The sequence below is a fragment of the Talpa occidentalis genome, unplaced genomic scaffold, assembly GCF_014898055.3.
Source record: "Talpa occidentalis isolate TD23 unplaced genomic scaffold, MPIMG_talOcc4v2.1 talOcc4.6, whole genome shotgun sequence".
Classification (NCBI taxonomy): Eukaryota; Metazoa; Chordata; class Mammalia; order Eulipotyphla; family Talpidae; genus Talpa; species Talpa occidentalis.
The window spans coordinates 67,612,897-67,636,229 of record NW_023604972.1 but is presented as its reverse complement, the minus strand read 5'-3'; positions in this window follow the sequence as shown (position 1 = coordinate 67,636,229).

Here is a 23,333-nt window from a genome sequence, read left to right as displayed (position 1 = left end):
ATTAGGTAATAAAATAAGTCACTCTCTCCCAGGGAACAACATTACTCTGTGATATTTGTTTGCAGCTTATATGTGGGTTGGGTTATACAAAAGAACAAAGTGATAATCATGCTTTTTTAATTAAATTATGCCTGAGAATTTCTAAACTGAATATAAAATGATATGATTTGGCGTGCATATTTCTCTATGGCATTATGTATTTCATTTTGTACAATATATAGCTATACATATGGTAATTTACAATATATAGTAATATAGAGGGCATAATATTTTTAATGTCTCCAAGATAAGGAGAATTGAAGTATTAAGGAAAAAAAAATGATGATCAAAACTCACCATGTATCCTGGTATTTCTGCCTGACCCTGATTGTAATAATGATGATTTGCAAGAATAGATATTGACAATAATGATGAGTTCAGTGTCTATGTAATGAGGGATGAGACAATGAACACAGACATTGTATGTACCCCAGAGGTTCATTTTCCTCCTCCATGACAATACTATTGTATATCACATGAGGAATAAAGAGAGTGACAGGCAAATTTGCTTATAATATTTAAATTACTATTTGCTCAGCTCTCATTTTTGTCTTTGCTATTTTGAATGGCTCATATAAATCAAATATACATGTGACACTTCTTTATGGTATTGAGTTTGAGGATCTCAACTATTCCAATCAATTGGAATTCCAAGCAACTGACATTTCCAAACAATTGTCAGTTGGCCAATTTCAGTGTTGGTGGCAACACTGGGGTTACATCCTGTAAGGGAAAATATCATAAAAAAACATTTTTGATAGATCAGAAATGGAGGGCACATTGCTCAGTTGTCGTATGTGTTATTTTGTTTGGTTTAAATTCCCATACAATAGGGTGGAGGGCAATTTATACTTTATGATTATATATAAAAACCTGAGTTGACTAGTACTATATTTTTTACACTATTTTTTTTACAAAGATCCTTTTTAATTTCTTATGAATTGACATGCTAGGTAGCTGCTTAGATGACTTGCCCTCAAACAAGAACTGAGTGTGGGAAAATGTGCATGTTCCCTAAGAGGTTGAGATATGTTGTAATAGAGAACACTAGGGGACAACTGACCTGTCACAGAAGAACTGGCTCTTTGTCAAATGTAAGGAGAAAAGAAGGGTAGGATCATGAGGTACATACATCATGCATATGTAGAGATTTGAAGAGTTATAGTTTGATGAAATATGTGGAGTCAGAAGTTTGTGGAAAATTTAAAGGTAGATATGGGCATATTTTCTTTGCTGTGAAACAGACTATTGCCAGGCTATTCCATTCCAAGAGTCTAGCTAAACATATGGCAATACTTTTATGGATACTGCAATCTTTCCAGCTATGTGTATCACATATTAGGTTGAGTATGGGCACCAAGAAGACCTTGAAAGGGGGAAAATGTTTAGGGAGTACAGAATTAACATATTGGAAAAAGAAAAAGACTGAGGAGCTAAAATATGATATAATATGAACTAACATGTGGGATTTATGCATATATGGTGGTAGGGATATGACATAGGTATGGAATCTTTAGTGGTCTTGACCATGTGGAAATCCAACAATCATGAAGCTGCAGGTATTAATGCAATCAACAAAAGTTTAATTTTATGCTGAATCAACAATAATTATAGCATGTTGCCCCAGGTCATTCCAACTGGAAATGTTAGTTGTTGATTTTATAACCCCAAATAGTAGTTTCTGTTCAATCTGTGAACACAGGAAAGCCTGAAGTCATAACAAATTGTTGATTTAATAAAGGTGTGTACCATTTCTTCATGGAAACCGAGGGAACACTACTTGTTGTTCCATTTCTGTGATGCAAAGTATTAAGGGGTTAAGGAAAGCCCTAATCAAGTTTCCATGGAATAAGGCCATAGCTATGTGACTCATTGAATCCCTTTGTTTGGTTTTAATTTCCATTAAGTAGGAAGGGAACCAACCAACTTAGTGCTATAGGGTGCTGACATGCTAGAACAGATGTCCTACAATCATGGATTAGTATACTTCAGTTAAAATTCAGGAAATACATGTGAAAATATTTTTCTTCCCAGAAGACAAAGGTGAATAAAAATCTTTACTTTTAATAAATGGCATGAAGAACAGGAAACCCGGCAATAACCTTAGTTCTGATACTTCCTTCCTATAGGACGTACATAAAATTCTTCCACTTAGAGGCTGAACATGCAATGATTCTGTTCTTTTGCTCTGAAGTCCCACTTTCTGTGTCCAATCTACCACTATCATTTATTTTAATAGCCATGGGACTATTAAAGCTTTATATAAGCACTTGATTTTTATCATCTATAAAAAATCGAAATGATAACATTGGTTGGTATAAGTTAAGCACTAACATAATAGTTGTTAAAGTACAGTGATTGGCACATAACAAACTTTCGATTGAACCTGATCCTTGCATGCCTGTTTTTATAGTCTGTAAAATGATGCTCTTAGATTGATATCCTTTCCATCTCTGAAACTCTAGGGTTTTGTGACATAAAGGACTTTTAGTTATCATTCCAAAGTTATGGACCGTAAATGTTTTATGTAAAGATTTAAGTAGCAACATTTTAGACTTTGTATGTCATGCAGTCTCTGCCATGACTAGTTAACTCTGATGTTACAGTGTGAAAGCACTCAAAGACCTATGCTTAAATGAATGATGATGGATATGTTCCACCAGTTTTTTATTTACAAAACTAAACCATGTCTTAATGTTGATCTATGTGAAACAGTGTGCTGACCTCTGTTGTGCAGAATAAAAATATGTATAGACAAGAAGTAAATTGTAACCCATGATGGAAAGAGGAACAGAAAATTATGTCCTGCAAAACTAAATAAGATATGACAAAGTGTTTTAGCTCAAAAAAGGGTTTTTTGTTTTGTTTTGTTTTGTTTTGAGCATATGTAAGAAAGCAGATATTCTGCAACAAAAGTGGGTAAAAGAATAGAAATACTGAAGCAGCTTTCATGAGTTTAAATATTTAAAAATATTTAAGTCATAAATGTGTAAAATAAAATAAGTGAAATAGGAAACAGTGGCCCTGAAACTCACATTTACTACAAGACAAGAAGATGGCATCTTGCAATAAGAATAAGAATCCCAGATTACAGTAAAAGCTGATGTTGCTTTGACTTCATAATTATGGAAACAGTATATATTAAACAAGTTCAAACATTGAAGAGTAATTTGTTCAAACTTCGAATCACATTTGATTTAATCTGAATATTGAAATGATTGTACTGGAGACTGTTTTCCTTCCTAAGGTGGCCAGTGAGTAACCATTCAACAATCAATGGCATTTAGGTGCCTTGACAATACATTAATCTCTATAGTTGTTATTTGGTACCTAACCTGTACATAACAAGAAATTATGTTAAGGAAAGAGAAAGGAAGAAAGAAAGAAAATGGAGTGAATAAAAGAGAGAAGAAAAGGAAGAAATGATATCAGGCATTCCTGAGGGGAGAGAGAGAAGGCAGTGATTTTCAAGTAGAACAGAGCTTTCCAAGGAGATGATGGTTAGAGACCTTCTAGTCCTAAGGACCCACACATTGCTCCTCGGCAGAAGCCTGAGACAGGGAAGAGATGGCAAGAGCTATTGACATACTTTGTCTTTGTTCATTGGTTTAATCAGGCAGTTGATAAACACTTAATGAGCATCTAATATGTCATAAGCATTGGTAAGAGTTCAGTCAAACATTGGTCCCTGCCCACATGAAACTAGACATAGTAGGTAAGTAGAGAGATCAATAAAGAATTGGGATACTATTTTGAGATATTATAAGAAGTCTTTTTCGTTCTCAGAAAATATGTTTTAACTCGTGACCTCTTTACTATTTAACCAAACCAAGAAGCTAAGATTAATTGCCTAGAGAAGAAAAGACACAAGAGAATCCAGACAGAACAGAGTCAAATTTCTAGCTGAAAATATAAAAACAAAAGACTTGAGAGTTTTCATTTCAAAGACCTTGGCATTAAGGGAGAGAGGCAGTTGAGGATTAGTTTTTATTGTATTCATTCATTCATTTATTCATTCATTTTGAATGCTATAAAATCTTGACTCTTGAGTAAAACCTGAGAGACTAGCCATTCTCCACCCAAAACTAGGGAAAGAGGATGCATGAGGATGCAAGAGTAGTTATCTGGCCTCAGATGAGACAAGACCTGTTGTAAATTGATGAAGGAGCTTAAGAGAATCCAGGAAGATAAACTAGAGTATTGAGATGCAAATATGAGGTTTGGATGAGGGTTGAGAGAGTAGGGAATTTTAGGCATCTGAGAATATGATGTGCCCCATTTTCATTGTTGCTCATGCTCAACTGCTTGCTAAGTATCTTTAGTATTATTCTTAGACTGCAGAGTTTGAGTAGAGTTTATTCAAGGGTGTAACTTGAGATTATCTGCAGTTTTGAAGGTGCTCTAGTGAGAATGAAGAGGATAGACTGGAAGAAAAATGGCCAGAAGCATGGAGAAATGCTCGGAGGCAGTGGTCTGGCATGAGAGGGGCACTACTGTAGTTCAGTAGTGGCAATATTTTAGTGTTTTACACCAGTTAAACTATACAAATAAGGGAGGTGAATGACAGGGAGGATCTGGATTTGCTCCCAGGATTCTAGCACAGAGGATAGGAACATGATGCTATCCATCAGTAGATTATTGAGAAGTAGGAATGAGTTAAAAAATAAAAATAATGAGATCAACTTTCATTTAGATAAGATAAATCATAAAAAAAATTCTTGAGATGTTGAGAATTGTGAACTCAATTATCTTATGGTAAAAAAAGGATCTGAAGCTCATGGAACAAATGAACCCACTGTGTTTATTAATGATTTGCAGTACCTTTCCAGGAAGGTCTCTGGTGTTCCATTGAAGGGCTCTACCTTTGACCTACTTTTTCAAGAACTTTGAAGTAGAAGAGAAGACATACTCATCAAATTGGTGTATAATGCAAATTCTGAGGAAGTAGCTATTACAATAAATGGCATAATAAAAATAATTCAGAAGACTGAAGCAAGTGTCTGAAAATAACAGAATGAAACTTAGCAGAATAAATATAGGTTTAAAACAAAACTGAAAGCACAATTAGAGAATGTGAAAGTCTGACTATGAGGATTTCAGTAGGTTTATAATTTTTTTAAGAGCTATGTGATACAGTCACTTAAAGGCAGCCCTATCTCCAGAAGAGACTTAGAGTTTAGAATACCTACTTTGAGCAAGCTGCTTGAGTTTGCAAAGCTAAAATCATTTTTGAGAAGAAAAAAATAAACAGATTAAAGAGCACGATCTGGAGTCTGGCAAGATGGTGGCAGAGTGAAGATGCTTGACTGTCCTCCAACTACAACAAAACTGATGAAACAAAGCTGAAAAAATAAAAAAAAAAATGAGGAAAATTTGATGACCAGAGCATACAAACATATATCCAGTGGAAAGGGGCTAAAATTTTTAAGTGAAAAATTTAGAGTGACAATGGGGCAGTACAACCCAAAGAGGAGAAGTGACTGCGACACAGGCCCCTGACAGTTATGACTCAGGCATAGCCCAACAAGAGGGCTCCTAAGAGCTTCACTGGATAGGGGGGTGCACGAGCAGTTACCTATGATAGAGAGTGCATTGTTGGAGGGCCATAGAGGAGGGGGAACAGAGCAAGCACTACTGGCTTGAGTCTGAAGTTCATAACATGGAAAATTTGTAGCCTGAATAAGGTCAGAGCACCTGGCATTTCCTATAGAAGATGCTACTACTCAAAATAGGTGAGGGCAGCACAAGATGGAAATATCCTAGATCCTTGAGTTACTGGATGATGGAAAGTCCTGCTGATCCACAGACTTCACAAGAATAAGAAATACACATTTATTGAGAACCTGGATTTAGGGATGTCACTAGAAGAACCTAACTCTAATAATGCTTGCCCTTGAGCAGCCTGGTCTTAGCTAAGTTGTGTCAATGTCTGCCCATTGTGTCCAAAGAATTTTTTGAAATATTCAGCCTGTGACTCCAGTTCAGAGTTCATCCATGGGATAATAGCTGTAATCACATACAGAAAGATTGGGACTGAATTTTAGGTAACATGACTAGAGGAAACCTGAGTTTTGATCCAGGAAGTTTATATTTCAAGGAAATTACCAATTTATAATAAGTCATAAAAGTAAGTCATAAAAAGTCATATAATAAGTCATAAAAGCTCTTGCAGAGCTGCATGAGTGCGGCCATTCATTCATAAAACTCAATTCATCTGTCAGTTTGCCCCATGTAATATTCTTGTATTGGGTGTAGGTTTTGACTAGATTTCAACCATGGTGTTCCTTTTAGTTCTATGAAGTAAAACAAAAAACGAAATATAGGGCCTCCCCTGGTGGCACAGCGGTTGAGCGCTGGGCTGCTAGGCTGCCCGCAGCCTCCACAGTGCCAGTTCATTCCCCGGCCACCAGTGAGGGTCCCACCAAAATATATATATATGTGCTGGAGGATATCTTAGAGACCACCTACAAGATGGCCAGATACTACAAGATACCAGACTTTATAGAGGAGGAAACTAAACCTGAGAGGTAAAACTATTTATCTCAGGTCTGTTAGCTATCCTCAATTCCATTGACAGTACATTTTCCAGTGTACTATTTTAAAATTATAGTATTTATAAACAAACAGAAATAACAAAAACCCTCCTGATTCTTTTTTACCTTGAAGGTGTGCTGACTCCTTTCTCCTAGACACCTCCAATCTTTATAACTTGATGAGAGGGGAAGGGAACCACTTCCTCAAGCACAAACAAGGACAATAATGTGGCCAAAAGAAGGGAAACTGACAAACATTAATACCTGGCTTAATCTTATTCTCTTTGTTCATAATCTTCTGACCCTTTCTTTCTTCAAGGCGTCCCCCTACCATGCATAGACATACCCTATAAAGTCTCTCCTGGAACAATTTCCTTGTATTTGTCTCATTTCAGTTTGAACTTTTTCTGGTAAAATGATCTTTTAAGTTCAACTACATTGCATAGATTCTCGTTTATAATTTCTGTCACACAATGTTCTTATCTCAAGGGTCTTTCCCTACTCTTCATAACCTAGTTGTGACTCTATGCTACAAAACTGGGGAAGAAGAGGAAACTGTTAATTTATTAGCAGAACTTGGGTATCAAGCACCAGATCATGTCAACATTCACCAAGTTTTACATCCATGATAGTCACAGTCACAAGCCAGCTCCTTTAAGGGAAGTCAATAACCCAGCTGATTCTCACTAAGGTGGGGCCTCACTGGTCATGCCATTTTCTTCCTCTTACCTTATACCTTTCTCTGTAAGCATTTGTTACTTAGATTGGAAATCCCGCAGAATAACCAGGAGACCACTATGTCTCCTTTTTCTGCAACTGGTCCAGGTTTATGAAAAACGTAAGGATGTCTGCTCCCCAGGACTTGATTCTGTGGGGAAAAAAGAGGGCCCTGGCCCTTTGCCATTCACTCCCCTTCTCTGCTTCTGCTTAAGACTCTTTCATTGCTCCAGGAACACCACCTACAACCATTCTGGAAGGAAATGTAACAGAGGGCTGAAGCCAAAGACTGTTTCTAGTGCCCCTCCCTGGAGGGGGGTCCTGGTGGGGATTGATAGCCTCAGGTGAAAAATAAATGAAGTATCAGTAGGTGTGGATTCTCTGATAAGAAATCTAAGGGATTGCAGAAATAGCCCCCAGGATTCAGCTTTTGGGATTTCAGCATTTTCAGATCTTCAGAGATTCTGGGGTCAGTGATTTCTGCCCTACCATGCCGATCTTCCAATGGGCTGTTGAGGGACTCTGTAGGATGTGGAGAGGCTTCCAGAAGCCAACCTCAGAGAGTAAAAGTCCGGAGGTGTAGCAAGTAGCCCAGCGACTAAAACTGCTCCCAGTTTTGCTGCTGTTACAGCTGGCAGGGAAGGCGAAGACCAGGATATGGTCGTCTTGCAGAGCTGCATGAGTGCAGCCATTTGTCAGGTCATTTGGCTGCTGTAGATGCTGTTTTGGGTGTAGCTTGTCTGGTGCTGTGCTGGGGTATCTGGGCAGCTCTGGTGAGCATTTCTTGTTGTGTCTCCTTCTGTCTTCCTGAGTTGGATCCAGGCCTGTGGTCTGGCTGCTATGTGCTCCAGGCCCTCCAGTACGTGAAAGATGCCATCTTGGGACCCTCTGTGTTTAGGACTTTAAAACACTGGACACTGCTTCAGGTGAGATAAACGGCCATTTGTGGCCTCAGTGATTCTTTGTTTTCTCTGGTTTGTTAAATAAATCCCATTATTGTTGTTCTCTGAATCTGAGTGGTCTTGCAATTAATTGTATGCGCTAGTGAAGAACTCAGATGGTGACTGGTAAACTATTTGGGTAGCGGCCTTGGTCAGTTTCAGCGCCCCTTGCTGCCTTGCATAAAAAACGCCAATCCTCCCTTTATGTCATCTGAGGACATTTCACTAGTGAAATTATGGAGTGCCTCTGTCTTTGCGAAGGCAGAATTCAATTGAATTATACACAGATTTACACTGGGATTTCAGATAGAAAGTGATGATTAATGCTTAAATAATAATATAATCTACATATCGCCTATTCCATGCCAACACTTTTTCAAATACTCTACATATTGCTTCATTAAATCTTTACAAGGATTTTAATGTGCTAGGAATTCTAAGAAGGTGACTTTATCTTCGGTCTTATAATACTGAGGTAGGAGTATAGTGAATACTACTTCATAGGTTCTGCTGAAATGCCCAGTCTTAAAATATTAAAACCTTTGCAGGGGAGGGTGTTCAACCCTTTCTCAGTTTATAATTGTTTCCAAAATTACCATCACCACCAGTTAGTCATCTTAAGGAGCAGAAAAAGGTTTCTTCTGCACACCACAAGCTTACAATAGGAGAGTAATATGAATGCATGTTTATCTGTTTTCAAGTTTCCATTAGACTTCTAACTGTAAGATAATAGTTACTTTAGCAACAAATTCAAACAATACAGAAATAGAACTAATGAAAACCAAATTTATCTTGATTAATTGCTTCATTGCCTTACATTTAGCCACTTTTTTACAGTTTAAAGAGAGTGTGTGTGTTTTCTATATAACTTTTAGGGCATGGGAATATAGATTTTTTTTCTCACTTTCATAAAAATTGACTCATGGTTCTCCCCGGTGGCGCAGGCAGTTGAGCACCACACTGTGAAGCTGTCCGCAGCCTCTGTAACGCGGGTTTGATCCTAGCCAAGCAGGGAGAAACCCACATGGCACAGCAGGCCTCTCCTGTCTCGCCCGCTGCTCCCCTCAGCAGTGTATTTTGTCAGTCTGCCTGTTCTGTTCCCCAGTCTGTTTCTGGTGCCTCCCATCTGTCCTGTACCCCAGTAATATATATGTATATATATTACATATTCATATGTTTGTGTGTATTTCTGAGTCTTTTTTCATTTACTGTACCATGTCAGTACATTTAAAGTCACCATCTTTTTGGTAGTCCTATAAAGTTCCTTGATGGGGATACCCTATGATTTATTTGTCCATTTCCCTATATGATGTTTGGATTGCTAGTTTTCGTTTTTCTGTTATAATAATGTTACAATGTGTACACACACATATTAATACTCAGACACAAACATTTTCCTGTCTAGACTCAGAACTATTCTAAAATAGAATTTGCTTCATTGTAAAGTGTATTTATTTTAAATTTGATAAATTGCCCAGTTTTTGTATGCATAAATAAATAAATATTTTTAAAAATTTGATAAATTCTGCCAAATTGTCTTTCAAAAATTGCATACCAATTTATACTCCCATTAATGGAATATTAAGGAGTTTACAGTTTTATCCTCTTTCTAACAGAATATGTCACCAAAATTTATTAAATTTTGCCAACTTAACTAAAAAATTAACTCCTGTTTTAATTTGAATAACTATAACTATTATTGAGTTTTTGAGTTCTTCAAATGCTTTTGGCATTTGCTAATTTTCTTCTTTTTAAATTCCTCTTCTTATCATTTGCTCATTTTTCCCCCTTGGGTTTTTTTATATTGTTTTCTATAGCATTTTAACTATAATGGATATTAACTCTGTCTTTTATATGTGTTGCAAATATTTTCCTACAATCCTTATTTGACTTTGAAATTTGTTCGTATAAACTGATTTTGCCAAGTACAAGTTTAGACTTCTTAATCATTCCAATCTGTCAACCTTTTCTTTATGGCCTTAGAAAAGTCTCCCTGTTCCAGGTTTGTGAAAAATAAGGAAAGTGTGCTTATTTAGAGCATGAAATTCAAAGAGGCAACAGTAATATAATTGATAGGGTGCCAAAGAAAATGACCCTGACCCTGTGAGGAATCTGCCTATCCCACATTTCCCCTCCACTGTACTTTTCCAGCTTGTGGTCATTTGTTATGCCTCTAGGCAGCCCTGACTTTCCACTAAATTCACCCCCTTCCTCTCTCATTCCTGTGCATAGAGCTCTTTGGTTTTCTGTTTTCCTAAGTTACTCTCACTAATATGATGGGTTTTATTTCTTGTAGGTCTCTCACCCTGGACAGACTACAACATGATTGACTATATTTTCATCTTCGATACCCCTTCTCTGCTCCCCCACCTTTTCCTGCTGTGAGCAAGCAAGGCAGCCAAAAGCAGACATTTGACACATCTGGCCTAGGCTGGCACAATTCCAATGGGAAAGTTTGCTCTTGCAAGTTTTTAAAAGTCACTGGCATTTTCCTGATTTACAATCACCCAGGCTTCCTTGACTTCCTTCTACTTCTGTAAGGACAAAGAAGCAAGCTGAGTTTGCTGCTGCTTGGGTCCTGGGGGAACAAGCTCCAGGCAAGCAGATAATATAAGAGCCATTGTTTTAGGCCCCTTTCCCTGCCCCTGTGACCCTTTTCTGTCCTCCAGAGCTGCCATTTCTCTTTTTGCTCAGGAAACTCCATTTGGGCATAATTTGCTCTAAAGCTTCTCTCCATGGTGGGGTCAACCAGTAGACAATGTCTATTCATTTTAAGAAGAATTTTGCCTCACCACAAATTCTTCCAGGGTCCAACACCAGTTATGTGTATTTTTGAAATATTCACTCTAAGTTAAAATAATTTATTTGCCTGTTATGCACATGTGGACTCAGGACACTGAGTCCATGATCCACCATATCTACATTTCAGTTGCCCGTACCTAAATCCCTGCTGTGTAAACATATTGTACCCAACATGCTCTCTCTTCCTAAGTTTTCCAGGCATTTGTGCAGACAGGATGAGTCAGGATATGGAGGATTAAGTCCAAGGGCGATGATTTCAGATTTCAAGGAGAAAACCTGGGAAACAGAGGGCTAACTGTACCTCTGAACTCCCACAACATGGGAACATGCCTCTTTGTAATTCTGTCTTGGAGACACATTGCTCCCCTTGGTGGCTTTTCTGGGAACACTCCAGAGCAGATTATAGGTGCATTCAGCATTTTCCTTTGTGTCCAATGCAATATTAAAGAAAAGCGATACAGAGAAGCAACAGTTTAAAAATAAGGTAATTCTTCCCACCAAGAGTAAATAGCTAATCTAATTGCAGTTTCAACTTCTCCTGAAAGTGGAAATTTAATCGATCTGGAGTTTCCTGGTCAGCACTTGTGATGAGATCTGCATTATGAGATGTCCCTGATTTCATTTGAGGGAAGGTGGCTTTGCTAATAACCTTGCCCCATCAGTTTTCTAACTATAAATTGGGTACAATTTCTTGCAGTGTCATTGTACTTGCTAGATGGGATGTTGCCTGATTCATGAATTTAACAAAGTCACTTAGATCTTTAAAATTAACTGTGTTGGATTTTTATTTTTTTTAAAGATTTATTTATACAAGAACTGGGGTACAGGCCAGAGGCACAGGAGGGTGAGAGGATTCACCAGAGACAGAGTGGGGAGCAGACGGCAGACATACTGAAAGCACTGCTGAGGGGAGCAGCAGGTGCCACAGGAGAGGTCTGCCGCGCCATGTGGGACTCTCCCTGGCTGGCGGGGAATGGAACCCACACTGCAGAGGCTGCAGACAGCTTCACAGCGTGGCGCTCAACCTGCTATGCCATCGGGGAGGCCTGGATTTTGATTATTTAACAGCCTTATTTCCTGACTGTTTTCTCCTGTGATACAAAGTATTACTTCTAATAATAAAGCTTTAGTTTAATTTTTTTAAGATTTATTTATTTATGCATACAAGAGTTGGGGTGCAGGCCAGAGATGTGGGGGTGAGAGGATTCACCAGAGACAGAGTGGGGAGCAGAACAGGCAGATGTACTGAAATACACTGCAGAGGGGAGCAGTGGGCAAGACAGGAGAGGTCTGCTGTGCCATGTGTGTCACCTCCTTGGCCGGGGATCAAACTCATGCTGCAGTGGCTGCAGATAGCTTCATAGTGCTGTGTTTTAACCTCTTGAGCCAGCAGAGAGGTCCCTTTAGCCTAATTAAAAAAAAAAATATTATCTTCAGGGAGTCACTCAAAACTCCAGGAAGAGTTTAAAAGAAGCTATATGGACATATGAGTAAGTTAATAAGTTCCCCGCACTTAGGAAGTCTTGGTTAAATGTCAGTTATTATCATCATTACTGGTATTGCAATGATCACTGGAAGAGGGAAAACATTAATGCTAGAAATAGAGTCAGCATTGACTGAGGAACAGTCAGCTAATTCTAGAGTTAGATGTAGATTCTTGTGGACTGTGGTGTCTGCTCAAATCAGCCACATTTATTTTTAGGAGCCATATGAGTTTTTCAAGCAGTGAGATTCCAGCAGCATGAAGGATGCCGATATCTTGTTTTTTTCCCGTGGCCTGGGTGATGGGTAAGTATACGGGGGGTCGGGGGGAGATGAAATTTTGTTTAACATAGAACACTGAAGAGAGACGAAAAATTAAGGGAGTGCTGAGGAAATACTGGAAAGACCTGCCTTCTAATCCCCAAAGATCATTGATCTAAGAACTCCTGAGAGGTGAGCTTAATTTTTTTCTGAGATAATTCTGATTTTAGATATTCTATCCCTTTTCTTCTACATTACAGGAAAAGTTTCTGATATTTACATTAGAAAACATGACTTCCATATGTCTCAAGTGCAGGAAAACTCAACGATGCATGATTCCCTCTCTTCAACACCTTTTGCAAATCTTGCATGCCCAAAATATTTTGAAGTTTCCTTCACAGAGTAGAAAAGCAGCAGCTCAGTGGCACACAAGATGTTCAAAACGCATTTCAAACAGCGGGTGCCTTTACCTCCGTGGCTCTCAGCCTGAAGCTCACACACAGGGCTTCCGCTGTTTTGAGTGCCAGGAACCTCGGTAGGAATCCAAGTTTTCAAGGCTAACGAAGATGATTTAGATGTGACGTCTGGAAGTGCTGTGTGGCATAAAGCCCTCCCTGTATGAAATTCTGGCACAGCTGTTCAGAGAAATGTGAGTGGGCTGGAGCATGTGGATGGTGAGAAGGCAGGATGCCATCCTTGGCAAAGCCGGCCATAACGGAGTTAGAGAGTATACCTCCTTTTTGGTCTTAACTCTATCAATTCAATGTTTTTTTAATCTTAAAAATCCCCATTTCAAAAACGTGGCAATTCATCCAGTTAAGCATTGTTTTTATGACTAAGTAGTGAGATTTACTTTTTTTTAATGCTAGGTTTAAGATTGCAGGGTTAGCAAAAGGCAACAAAGTTACTAGAACAAATGGCTGCTGATTACCTAATCAAATGAACTTGAAACTTGGGAGAAAAATAGGTGGATTATGTGATAATGCCTTTTCTTTGTGAAATACCATAAAACCCTAAATAATTTCAGACAGAATATATGCATGCATATTTTCATTGGTCATGCCTTTAATTTAAATGTTCAACAGCTGCTGAGGGACCTAAAACATTCCATAGAGTACAAATGATAAAATAGGCCATTCTGATCCATGACGGGAGAAAAAAAAAAAAAAAAAAGGTGTGTGAGTGACCCTTTCCGTTGTAACCTTTATTTTTATTTATTTATTTATTTTTTAAGTGTTTATTTATTTATTTATACAAGAATTGGGGTACAGGCCAGATTTGTGGGAGGGTGAGAGGATTCCCAGAGACAGAGTGGGGAACAGAACAGGCAGACTGATGAAATACACTGCTTAGAGGAGCAGCGGGCGAATCAGGAGAGGTCTGCCACACCATGTGGGACCCTCGCCAGCCGGCCAAGATCGAACTGGAGCTGCAGAGGCTGCAGACAGCTTCACAGCGCTGTGCTCAACTGTCTGTGCCACCAGGGGAGGCCCCCAGTTGTAACTTTTAGCTTCTGGACCTGACCTGTTAACCTCCTTTGAGAACAGACAACCCATTCCCGTCCCTAATAGCTCACTGAGCTCTGCATATTGGTCTGAGATCTGACATAATAGTTGAATTTCTCATTGTTTAATGCTTTCTTTTAAGTTTCTTTTTTTTTTTTCCCCCCATAGATGAACGGGGTATAGGCCAGAGGTGGGGGTGGGGGTGGAGGAGCGGGAGGTGTGTGAGAGGATTCACCAGAGACAGAGTGGGGAGCAGAGCAGGCAGATCCACTGAAATACACTGTGGAGAGGAGCAGTGGGCGAGACAGGAAAGGTCTGCTATGCCATGTGGGCTAGCTCCCTGGCCAGGGATTGAAATCAGGTGGTAGTGGCGATGGAGCAGAGACTTAACCCCTAGGCCACCAGGGAGGACTTCTATTGGTTTATTTCTATGGAAGGAGTGCATTGAAGGCTCTGTAGTAACAGTTGGACACATATGCACTATTATTTTCCCACCAGGCTGATTTCTAAGATTAAAGGAGAAATTTTAACAAGGGAGAGGGAAAGTTCATTCTGTAAATGGTATGCAACATCTGCATCCTCAGAGTATTTCAACAGCCCTTGCCCCACAAGTCTATGCTTTAAGAATAACATAAAGTCTGGAGACTTTTCACTTTTCATGTGTGAAACCCCATATGAGAGTTTTTTAATGGTTATTTCCCATTTGTTAATGTTCCATGGCTCTTGTGAATTTCCTTGCTTCTGAAAATTAGATATTTGGGGACTCATCTCTCAGGTACAAGTCTTAAAAATTGAGGTGGGGACCTCCCCAATGGTGCAGCGGGTTGAGCACAGTGCTGTGAAGTTGTCCACAGCCTCTGCAGCATGGGTTCAATTACCAGCCAGCCAGGGAGAGTCCCACATGGCGCGACAGACCTCTTCTGTCTCGCCCACTGCTCCCCTCAGCAGTGCTTTCGGTCTGTCTGCCTATTCTGCTCCCCACTCTGTCTCTGGTGAATCCTCTCACCCTCCCATGCCTCTGGCCGGTACTCCAGCTCATAAATAATAAATAAATAAACAAACAAATAAATAAATCTAAAAAAATAAAAATTGGGGTGACCTTCTATTGAGTGAGAGAAAATATTTGCACATCATGCATTAGACTAGGTTCTGATATCTAAGAATCTATGTGTAACTCATACAACTCAACAAAAATAAAACCATCAACCCAAGAAAAAATGAGTGGAAATGCTAAATACACACTTCTTCAAAGAAAGCATACACATGGCCAACAGCTCATGAAAAAATACTCAAAATAACTTATCATCTTCAGGAAAATCAAATCAAAACCACAAAGAGACATCATATCATACTTGTGAGAAGGCCTATATGAAAAAGAACAGAAATAAGTACTGATGAGGGTGTGACGAAAAGTGAACTCTTGTACACTGTTGGCAGGGACGTAGAGTGGCCCTGTCCTTTGGAAAAAAGTATGGGGTTTCTCAAAATATTAAGAATAGAGAAGGATTTCTCTGTTTGGCATATTGAACAAAGACTTAGAGTTTTCTTTGAAAGTTTGAGGATGAATTAGTAATAAGACATAGAATACAAAGTAAATTAAAAAAATAAGGCAATCATTAATGCCAGAAAAATTGAGAAGTTGCAAACTACTAAATATGTTATTATATTAAAATTAAATAAAACAAGATCTATGATATGATCCAGAAATTCATCTCTTATGCATGTACCTGAAGAATACAAAAACACTAATTCAAAGGGGTAGATGCACTCCTGGGTTCATTGCAGCATTATTTACAATAGCCAACTTATAGGAACAATGTAAGTGCCCAATGACAGATGTGTGGATTAAGAAGATGTGAGATAGATAGATGATAGATCGATAGATCGATAGATAGATAGATAGATAGATAGATAGATAGATAGATCTTTGTAGAGTAGTACTAAGTTATATACAAAGATTAAATTTTCACATGGATGGAACTGGAGTGAATTAAGCTAAGTGAAGTAAGTCAGAGGAGAAAAAGAGAAATTATTTTTTTCTCTGGAATGTGAAAAGCAAAGAAAGAAAACAAAGGGATAGACAAAAAAAAATAGAAACAAACTAGAAAAAGAAAACAAATTGTAGAAATGAGGCTACTGGAGGAGGAGGGGAAAATGGAGAAAACAAAGATGGGAGGACTTAATGGACTAATTAGAGCTACCCTGGTGCTGGGTGTGGTGTGATAACTAAAGAACTGAGCACCTACACTCCAAATGGGATGGGCTTTGGGGGTGGCATTTATGGCAAACCTGTGTCTCAGTCTTTCCCACCTGATTTGATAGAAGTTTTTTCTCCTTTTTCTTATGGGAAGGAGTTACTGTGCTAGTTTTTTAAGCTTTTTCAGAGGAAATTATTCCATATGTAACTATAAATTAGGTGTGTCCATGGAGGAGGTGAATTCTGGATTGTTCTAATAGCCATCTTGAAATGGAACAAAAAGCAGCAATTTTAAAACTTGCTGCATTTTTCCTGATCATGGTTGTTTTATTTTTTTTTTAAAGATTTATTTATTTATTTATACAAGCACTGGGTACAGTCAGAGCGCGGGAGGGTGAGAGAATTCACCAGAGCCAGAGCAGGGAGCAGAGCAGGCAGAAGGACTGAAGTACACTGCTGAGGGGAGCAGTGGGCAACAGGAGAGGTCTGCGCGCCATGTGGGACACTCACCTGGTGTCCGGGGAGCAGCCAGGGATCGAACCAGCGCTGCAGAGGCTGCGGGCAGCTTCACAACCCAGCGCTCAACCACTGCGCCACTGGGGAGGCCCCTGATCATGGTTTTTTTTAAAAAAATATATATATATGCATACAAGAACTGGGATACAGGCCAGAGGGGTATGTGTGGGGGGAGGGGGGTGGTGAGAGGATTCACCAGAGATAGATTGGGGAGCAGAACAGGCAGATCTACTGAAACACACTGCTGAGGGGAGCAGCAGGCGAGTCAGGAGAGGTCTGCTGGGCCATGTGGGTAGCTCCCTGGCTGGGGATCGATGTTGTGCTGCAGTGGCTGTGGATAGCTTCATAGGTTGTGTCTTCACCCCCTACACCCCCAGGGAGGCCCTACTGATCATGATTTTTATGAAGTTAAATGACCTCAACTGATTTAAACCTTTGGAGACTTGTTGCATTTGCATATAAACCTTTAACAACATTCTCAGGGGATGGACAGAGTCTCTGTTGTTGGTATTGGAAGAGTACTGGCCATGAGCCTGAGGGACAAGCCAGTCTATTTCTTCCTTCAATGACACCCAACACCCAACAGTCCAGAGCAGAACATTCACTATTTTAAGAAACACTCAGAGGAGGGGTTTATACTGGCAGGGCCCATAATTTCTTCTTATTACACATTAGTGACTTTCTAGAAAAAGATACTTTGTAGATTTTTAATAAAATCTAACATTTTTGAAGTGCTTTATTATGCATTCAGCACATGTATGAATTTTCTCTTTTTTTTTTTCATCCCACAATAATCCTATGTGTTTAATTGTATTAGAAACTTCAGGGCCTCCCGATGGTGCAGCAGGTTGAACGCAGTGCTGTGAAGCTGTCTGCAGCCTTTGCAGGGCAGGTTCGATTCCCAGCCTGCCAGGGAGAAATCCACATGGCATGGCAGACTTCTGCCTTGCCTGCTGATCCCCTCAGGGTCCACCCCTGCCTTGCCTGCTGATCCCCTCAGGGTCCACCTGCTGTTCTGCTCCCTACTCTGTCTCTGGTGAATTCTCTGACCCTCCCGCACCTCTGACCTGTACCCCAGTTATTGTATAAATAAATAAAATCTTAAAAAAGAAGAATCTTCATATTACATTTGAGAATAAGGCATAGAGAGGTTATGTAGTTTTTCCAAGGTCATGCAGCAATAAGTAGCAACACTGTATTCAGATATGTCAGAGAGCAAAGGTCATGCTCTACAGAGACTCCTTTTACAGTCTATTACAGAGAATTTTCTCACATGTAATTTCTGGTAAACTTTGAAGTAGCCCTGTACAGTAAATAATATTCTCATCTTATGAATAAAACCAGTAAAGTTAAAACATATACATAGGTCCACTAGAATTTTAAGTAAATCATTTTTAATGTCAAACTGTCATATTAACAATGAGAAAGTTTTAAGTGTAATATTTTTCACATGATACAATCTAAGTATTCATTACCTGTACTTGAAATTATTTTAGCAGTTTTAGATTGATGGCACACATGGGAATGAACACCTGAGGTTGACCAGTGCAGGTGTCATCCTTGCATTTGTCACCTTAAAGCACAGAGCAATTGGAAGAAATGGGCAGGATTTGATTTGGAGAAATATCAAATAAGTCACGGGTTCAACTGTCACTTTGGGTAATTCCGTTTCCCTTTTACCCCTTAATCCTTCTGTTTCTTCTGTCATAGGTTCGGAGTTGACAAGTATGTTAAGTTCTGGTATAAACAAATTGATGTTTATATTTGTGGAGTTCATATGGGCATGTAGTTTGGGTTTGTTTACAGGTATGTATTTGGGTTTTATGCTTCTAGGATTCTCCTTGGATATATGAGTAAACATGTTAGTTTGTCCAAGAGGAGGTTAGTATCTATTGAAAATCTGCAAAAACAGATTCTGGCTGCCCTTCAGAAATTAGATTTGATAAACACAGAGGCATATTTGATGGCACAGAGAAAAGGGGACCAACTTTCCCCTCACTTGATAATGGTAATAATGAGGCCAAGAAAAGGAAGGCCAACACTTAATGGCTGAACCCCTAGCGGGGAACCCTTTCTATGTGACCTGGGTCCCTTCTATGGAGGCCATGAGGGTTCCATAAGCCTCACTGCCCCTCAGAAATTAAATAGAATTTTAATTTCTGGTATGACTTATCATACTAGATAAGGTACCCAATTTGTTCAAAGGAGCTTCTCTGGGACAGGACAGTTTCCTCTTCATCAATTTCAAATGGGAGAATTGAATGAATGGAGCCATCCCGCTAGGTATTACAGGGATTATAATAACCTTTATTCCCCTGAGAATCTCTTGAATTGGAAAAATTCTATCTCTCCATACTGTTGAGGCTACCAAAAGATGGCAGATTTGTTCATAGACATTTTTGCATCCTGTCAGCTTCCTTAGGCAGACATATAGTCTATGTTGATCACATGGCTTACGTGTGATGGATGGAGAATGGTTTGGGGAAGGATAGAGAAGAGGCTGGTCACCTCCACTTGGCCGATATAGAAAACCCAAAACTAAAGGAAGCTGTCCCTTTGGTCAATTCTAACTGAGACTCCAATAATAGAGATATGCAAAGGTTAGAGCACTACAAGAAATGCTTATTAGTAAAGTTAAAGCTGGGGATCCCTAAAGAAAAAAGTTTTGCTAAGGTACTGGAATGTTCAGCAAAAAGCCAGTGAAGAGCCTTCTGAGTTTCTTTGAAGACTTATACAGGCATACAGCACTTGCACATATGTTAACCCTCAGGTTCCAGGGAATGGTCAGGTGACATTCATTACGCATAATATTCCCGCTGTTGGGCCTCCCCTGGTGGTGCAGCAGTTGAGCGCTGGGCTGCAAGGCTGCCCGCAGCATCTGCAGCGCCTGTTCATTCCCTGGCCGCCGGCGAGGGTCCCACCAAAAAAAAAAGTAAATAAAAAAATAAAAAATATTCCCGCTATAAAGAGGAAGTTGACTAAGGCAGATGGTTTTGTACAAATGAGTCCTTCACAATTAGTTGACATAGACTTGAGAATCTATAATGAAAGAAAGGAAAGGAAACCTAGGCAAGAAGTGGTATTTATAGAAAGAGAAGACAAGACAGGGTTCAGAAGAAAGAGAGAAGGAACAATAAGTGGACCTCTAAGGAGAGGTCATTGTGCTTACCATAGGGTGGAAGGCCACTAGAACTGGTGTCCCTGGTTAGAAACAAAAAAAGAGGAGAAGATATGAAAAAATAGAAAGACAGAAAAAGAAATCAATAAAATCACAGAGTGGGGATTTGTGTCAACATTGCAAGATGGTAAATGGGCAATATAGAAGGAACAAAGGATCAAAGAGGGAAGAAAAAAGGCAAATGGGTGTTCAGAAGGGAAGTCCAGATGAAGGATAGAGAGGCCCAGGGATTCCATTTGATTTGAAAAGGGCTGTTGCAATAACCCCCTTGGAGTCTTGAGTAACAGTTAATGTGGGGGATCATTTCATAGACTTTGTGGATACTAGAACAAACTATTTGGTTCTAAATTCAAAGTTAGCATGGGTTAGTAAGAAAACAACCTTGGTTTATGGGAAGGCCAGAACAATAAGCATTCCTACAATTATTAAAATGCTAATTTGGTGATTAAAAACCTGCAACATAATTTCCTTTATATGGAAGAATGTCCAATTCCACTTTTTGGTGATGATCTCCATAGTAAATTGAAGGAGCCGATTGTGTTTTCTTCATACCAGGATCAGAGGTTGAGTTATGGGTATCCCACAGAACATATCTTGTGAAACCAGATGGTACTCATTAAGGATGCTCTGCAGAAAGGTGAAGCCTTGCCTCCTGAGATTTGTGGCAGGGTAAATACAGTGGTTTGGGCAGATGAAACTCCTGGGCGTTTCCAAAATGTAAACCCTATAAAAATTGACTTGACAGAATGGAGCAAGACCCCAAGGAAAAAAAGCAATATCCTCTAAAAAATGAGACTTTGAGGTGAATTCAGCCAGTATTGAAAATATTTCTCTAGTCTGGTTTCACTGACTTAGCTGGCACTTGAAAGAATTACCAACATTTTTCAGGAAATCTCAATGTCCGTACCTGAGGAGGAAACATTTTATGAGGTGACAAAAGATGAACACATAGTTAACAAAGATTATGCATCAGAGCATGAACGGAGGCCAAGGGGTCCAGGGATGACCAAATCATTTCATGGGACATAAAAGCACTCCTATGAGAATTCTGAAACATATACTGGGATGGTGGAAGGGTAGAGGAGAATCTGGAATTATCAGATGTCCACATTCACACAGTGGGACTTCAGACTATTGTTGTGTATGTTTACTATTGCTGATTTGAATTAAAAGGAAGAATTATCTCCAAAGTTAGAGCATTTGCCAACTTTGGGAATATACTAGTCAGCCAGGACAGTCATAACAAAAAACAGACTGGGTGATTTAATGGACAGAAATTGGTGCAAGGGTAGCTTCTGTCAAGTCCAGATCCACCTATGTTCTCCCAGCACACACTCCTGGATGCCACCTATGTTCTCCCAGCACACACTCCTGAGATCCTTTTGGACCAACTGTTTCAGAGACTTCTTAAGGAAGAACATGCTCCCCAAATAAAATTGAAGTTATTGGGGCTTGTGCTGTTGGCATGGCCTGTGCCCTCATTATCTTAATGAAGGACTTGGAGATGAACTGGCCATTTTTTGTGTCATGGGATACAAATTGAAGGGAAAGATGATGAATCTCCAGCATGGCAGCCTGTTCTTAGAACACCAAGAAATTAGCTCTGGCAAAGAATCCAAATCAGTTATTATCACAGCTGAGGCATGTCGGCATGATGAAGAAAGACGATTTAATTTGTTCCAGTGTAACACGAACATCTTTATATTTATCATTTTTAATTTTGAAAAATAAAGTCCATACCAGAAGTTGTTTGTTCTTTCCAATCCATTAGATATCTTGAACTATGTGGTTAAGATGACTTACCCAAAGGGCCTTCGCTGGTGGCGCAGTGGTTGAGCGCTGGGCTGCAAGGCTGCTCGCAGCCTCTGCAGCACCGCCTCATTCCCTGGCCGCTGGCGAGGGTCCCACAAAAAAAAAAAAAAAAAAAAAGATGACTTACCCCAAAATTATGTTATTGGAAGTCGTTGCAACCTTAATTCTGTCTGGTTCTGTTACCTAATGGGAGAATGGCTGAGGGGTCACCCTTTAAGCTGTCCTTGGGGAGCATGGAGTCTCTTGTGTGCCTGTATGGAATAGAGTGAATGATGTCTGTATTTACCAGAAAATCTGACTGTGATCTAGGCACTGATGCAAATAACAGTGGAAAGAGTTTACAAATGATTGACAGTGATCAAACTGAAAGGCTACTGGACTAAAAGGCCATCCTGGGCCACTGAATGATCTGTAACAGATTTGGCAGAAAGTATAGTGGAAAATCTTAAGTGCATTCAATTTCCACCATGATTAAAGGCCTGTAGGGAATAAATGCTGATGCCTTCCTCAGTGATCTTTGCCTTTGGGATAGAGTGGAATCTCAGACAGTGTGAACGGGATACTTTGGGGGAATAAAAAAAAAAGGTTGCAGTTTGCAATTTTAAATTCTTCTAATATTGTATCAGTTCACTCTCTATAACAGGATTTTCATTGGAGATTGTGCATATTGTCCTTTTTGTCTGATCTGTTGCTAAAGCAGTAATATTAAGAAAAACATTAATTTCCTAAAGTAGAAATAGGGATGATTCATAAAACCCTACAGCTACAGGGCCTTCCTGATAGCACAAGGGCTTAAGACGCAACCTATGAGGTTGCCTGAGCCGCGGCAGCATGAGTTCGATCCCCGGCCAGGGAACTGCTGGGGACCTCTCCTGATTGCTCCCCTTAGCAGTGTGTTTCAGTCAGTCTGCCTGTTCTGTTCCCCACTCTGTCACTGGTAGATCCCCTCACCTCTGGTCTGTACCCCAGTACTTATATGCATAAATAAATAAATCTTAAAAAAAAAAATACAGCTACATCTTGATGTTGAATGGTGTCCTAAAGTGGTCAGTGTTGCATGTGCTGCAGCTGCCCTTCAACCCAGAAGTGTTTATACTTAGTAGAATTCTATTTTTCCTGTCAATCACATCCTGGATATACTATATACATATAACATTGCAAGTCTGGGTGCATAACTGTTCTAAAGAATCATGTTTTGTGTACCTTATGTATAAGAATAGCATACTGCTATATAATGTAAAGATAAAAATCTTCATATAAAATATGTAAGCCAATTATCTAAGTGCCATACTAACTATGAAACAGGAAATAAATCTTCAACAATAAATATAAAATAGAAATTCATTTTCT